This window comes from Petaurus breviceps, unplaced genomic scaffold (assembly GCF_028583685.1).
Source record: "Petaurus breviceps papuanus isolate PSGF00001 unplaced genomic scaffold, PetGlider_PUasm1.0 37, whole genome shotgun sequence".
Taxonomy (NCBI): Eukaryota; Metazoa; Chordata; class Mammalia; order Diprotodontia; family Petauridae; genus Petaurus; species Petaurus breviceps.
In genome coordinates this window covers 101750168-101755480 of record NW_027186296.1, presented here as the reverse complement: position 1 = coordinate 101755480, position 5313 = coordinate 101750168, and positions in this window count along the sequence as shown.

Sequence of the window (5313 nt, the reverse complement as noted above, 5' to 3'; positions counted from 1 at the left end):
GATCCAAGAACCTGTATTGGCAGACACCCTGGAGACGCTGGGGTGCTTGCTGTTACACAAGTCTTTTGGAATTGTCTTGGATCCTTGCATTGCTGAGAAGAGCCAAGTCTATCAGAGTTGGTCATCACACAAGGTGGTTGTTACTGTGTATAAGATTCTCCTGGTTCTGCTCACTTCACTCAGTATCTGTTCATGTAAGTCCAGGTTTTTCTGAAATGTGTCTGCTCATCATTTCTTATAGCATAATAGTATTCCTTTACATTCACAAACCACAACTTGTTCAATCATTCCCCAATTGATGGGCATCCCCTCAGTTTCCAATTCTTGGCCACTACAAAAAGAGCTGCTCTAAATATTTTTGTACATGTGGGACCTTTCCTTTTTTTATGATCTCTTTGGGATACAGATCTAATAGTGGTATTGCTGGATCAAAGGGTATGAACAGTTTTATAGCCCTTTGGATATAGTTCCAAATTGTTCTCCAAAATGGCTGGATCAGTTCACAACTCCACTGACAATGCACTAGTGTTCAAATTTTCCCATATCTTCTCCAACACTTATCATTTCCCTTTTCTTCCATATTGGGCATTCTGATAGGTATCACCCCCTACACCATACTTAACAAGTGAATCATCCAACCTCAGCCTGAAAAAGTCTAAGTGAGGGACAACAAACTTGCCTCCCAAAGGTATAGAATCACCAAATGTCATAGCTGGAAAGGACCTTAGAAATCATCTAGGCCGTCTCATGTCTAAACCCAGATCCTTTCAATATGGTCTAAGAGCCTAGGAGTTTTGTTTTGAGGTTATGGGCTTTTCTTTGTTTGTTTTTTTGTTTCTTCCTTCCTTTCTTTTTGTCATGTGCCATTTGTAATGGGGGGTCATTGAAATTTCAGGATAGTTTTCAAATAAACTGTTGCTGGATGAAAGGAAGGAAGGGAGAGAGCAGGGAGGGAGGGAGAAAAGAAGGAAGGAAGGAAGGAAGGAAGGAAGGAAGGAAGGAAGGAAGGAAGGAAGGAAGGAAGGGAGGGAGGAAGAAAGGAAGGAAGGAAGGAAGGAAGGGAGGGAGGAAGAAAGGAGGAAAGAGTCAAAATAGGTAAAATGATTTATTCAAGGTCTAGTTAATTGATGGCAAGACTATAATCCAAGCCTCTTGACTCCCAATTATAATTAATACTGCCTCCATAAAACAATCATAAAAAAAAATCAGGTAATACCTTCCCAACAATTCTTCTCTTTTCCAGACTAAAAAATTCTCAACTTCTTTAATTATTCCTCACATAATAAATGCTCACTAATTAATTTAATTAGACATGGATCCTGGTACCTCTGCCAACTGACTTATCAAGTGAGATATTGGTAACATGATACCAGTCCCAGATAGAGGGGTCTAGAGTGGTGGCAGAGCCTGAGCTTTCCACTTTTCTTTTTGAGGAAACATACTGGAGCTCTAGTGCAGTAAAGGGTAGAGAGTGTGGTTGAATCCTTCTTTTACATTTTTTAAAAAATTTTTTGGTCTTTATTAATTCGTTCATTTACTTTTAGTTTACAAGATTCAGTTCCACAGTTCTTTGAGTTTCAAATTTTCTCCCCCTCACTCTCTCCTTCTCCCCCCACCCCCACATGGCGGCATACAATCAGGTATAGGATCTGCAGATACTTTCACATTAGACATTAGTCAGGTTATAAAGAAGCATTGTATCAGATGGAATGAACAGTGGGAAAAAAGAAACAAAACCAAATAAGAAAAGGAAAGAGGAAAGAAAAGGTAATTTGCTTCAATCTGCATTCAAACTCTGTTTTTTCTAGTTCTTTCTCTGAATGTAGATATCTCTCTCCATCATGAGTCTTTTATAAATATATATATATTTTTAAATAAAAATCCAATTTTATAAAAAATAAATATATTTTTATAAAAAGAAATATATTTTATAAAAAGAAAAGAAAAGGTAATTTTCTTCAATCTGCATTCAAACTCTGTTCTTTCTAGTTCTTTCTCTGAATGTAGACATCTCTCTCCATCATGAGTCTTTTGGAGTTGACTTATAGACCTGCATTGCTGAGAAGAGTCCAGTCTTTCAAAGTTGGTTGTCACATACGTTGTGTCTGTAAGTTTTACATTTTTAAAAAAAGAACTCCTGTAGGGCCACCAGTTCTTATCTGATAAATGAATAGATCTGACTCTGGGAGCCAGGGGGACTATACAATCAAGTGGTCCAACTTTCTTTGTCTTGATGATGGTAAATACATCCAGATAATCCTGGTGTTGAGGAAGGGGCTCTCTAGGGGGATCTGGCTACATGGGCCATACAACTTAAGCAACATGTATGGGAGATTACTTGGAGGAAATTATATTCTTCAGGTTCCAAATGATGGTTGTGTTGTGTTGTGTCAGTTAGCTGATTTCCAGAACCACTAGGAAGTGGAAAGAGTGGGCTACATTTAGACTGAACATCTTTTAATGTTTCTATACCTTTCACTGATGCAGACCGCAACTACTCCATGCCTTAAGAGTCTATCTTCACGACTTGTTATGATCAAGAAAAATTCATCACCCAATGACCAGACTTCTAGAAATTAGGCTCTCTGACCCTGGTTCTCAGACGATGGACCCATAATTCATCACTGAGAGTGTTTTTCAGCTTTTTAGGGCCTTACAGAGCTTAGGTTCCACTGAACAGATTTGACTTTTAAAAACTCAAAGTCACTCTCACAATATTATGAGGCATTGGTGGAAGACTTTAGTATATGTGTCTGTTTATGGATACCTATAAGGAATTTGACCTGTGATTTCATTGATATAAGAAACTCTCAGGTAAGAAAATTCCCTGAGTCAATACATGTCAGCATTTCCTCAAAAACTCATAGACTAAGAGTTTCTTAGAGAACTAATAGGTTAAGTGACTTGCCAGGATCTGTCAGAAACAGAACTTGAATGCACGTCTTCTTGGCTCTCTATCCACTACATCACTCTGCCTATGCATGTGTGTCTATGTGTTTGTATGTATCTACATACACACACAAAAACCACAGCTATACATATAGACACAAACAAAGATATATATTTCATATACATACATGTGCATATACCTGCACATATGCCAATATAAGATATATATAAATAACATGTAGGTATATTTATAATTATGTACAGTAATTATATATAATCTATGATAGGTATAATTTAATACCCAGATTTACATAAAATGATATTTTGTAAATACCGAAAGGCCTATGCTAAATATATCCACATGTTATATATTCTTTAATTTAGATATTTATAAATATATGCATTTTAATATAAAATCTTCATGTAAGCACATCAAAATTCTGTTTATATATAATTAATTTTGAATTAGAAGTAACCTCAGTGATTTTCCAGTCCAACTCACTCACTTTACAAATGAAGAAACTAAGGACCAGAGAGAAAAATTAACTCACTTGAGACCACACAGGACCAGAACTCAGCACTCCAGTCTCCAGTGTACTCTCCACAATGCCAAATGGCCTCTTGATTTTTCAGCCTAATTAGCAAATTTGCCAGACTTGAGAATCTAAGACATTCTGCATGAAGTTGAAATACTTCCCAGGCACATCCAAGAAAATAGATTAAACGATGTGACAGATGGAGTAATAAAGTTTCCACGAAGTGTAACTTCAAGCAAATTAAACTCATTCCATTTGTCACAAGATCTGTGAGTGTTAAGACCCATTATTTTGTGTCAAGTTCAATAGTTTGAGGGTTAATAGAAGCAGCACATTATTTTCAGCTGGCAGTCTCATCTCCTCATTTGTTCTCAGGCAGTTGGGATGTGGCTATAGGATCTGAGCAATTGGGTTAAACTGACACTATGTCTTCCTTTGACAAGATACTAAGCATGTCGAGCCACTGGTTAGCAGAGAGGCAAATGAAAATGTGTCATCTGAACCAAAAACAGTTTGGAAACCTTTCAGAAGGTAGCGGGTTTATTATAGACATGCAAATAATAATAGTTTTCCCTTTTCCAAAATGCAGTTTCCAATTTGGAATTCATCAGGCTCACAGGGGAAAAAAAATTTTCCCAAAGTACTTATCCATGTAGATTTATTTAAAAGACAAATAAGAGTACATTGAAGCATCTTTATACTACAGAAATAAAAGCACCATTCTTCTTTATTTGCATGATGAGGACAGCCTGTCTACCTCCTAGATATTTGTGTTTCTATGTTTGCTTTCTCAGTTCTGAAACTTGGCATTGTTTTGTAGAATCATTTAACGTGAGAGTTAGAAGGAGCTTTGAAGATCATCTCATTCTACAAAGTAGGAAACTGAAGTTCAGGGAGGGTAGGTGACTTGCCTCAAGTTATACAACAAAGCACCTGAAACGCCATGATTAGAATTCAGGGGGTGGTGTTGGTGAGAGGTGGTAGTGGTAGCTGGAGCAGTATCGATAGTAATTTTCAAAGTTCAAACTCAAAGTCCAACCTATCATCTCTATTGGGGGTTTGGAGTCGGGTGATGGAGGTACAGAAATGACAAAGGGAATATCAGTCAGAGTAATGTAAAGCATTCACTTTGTCTGCCCTAAGACCAATCAGTTAATAAACATTTATTTAGTGCCTACCTATGTACAGGCACTGTGCTAAATGCTAGGGATACAAATATAAAAGAGATACTCCTTGAACTCATGGAATTTACAATCTAATTTGGGAAGACCACATACAAAAGGAAAATAAAAAATACTTGGGGGAGGGGGAAGAAATGGGTGGTACCAGTCTGAGTACTTGAAGATGATGAAGAAAGGAGAAGTCTAATTAAGTGCAGCTAGGATATCAGGCTAGAATTATCTGTCTGTTCCCTTAAATGTTATTAGTCTAGGAGATGTAGTTTTCAGATTTAAGCTAAACTTCTGCTTTCTGTTCATTAATAGGAAAAGGCAGACTTGACTCCCTTCCCAACAAATACCAGTTCCACAATGAACACCCATAATAAGTAGCAACACCCATAGAAAATAGCAGAGAAATGCATTTATGCAAGTTGATAGTAAAACAGAAATCAGAGAAGGTATACATAGGAAAATATATACCAGACAATTTAGAGGAAAGGACCTCTCCCAGTGGGAGCAAGGTAACTTAGATCAACTAGGAGAGTCTCAGATCTCACTGAAGGGGAATTTCCCTGAAGTCTCTAGGGGAGCAAGTCTGGGAAAGAACATAAGGGAGACTGCTAGCTCCTCTCAAGTCAACTTCTTCCCAGGCTTATTTTCTCTTCAGCAACCTGAATTAAGGTTGGCACAATCCATCTTCTCTCTCAAAATTGAGAGGAGCACCTGAA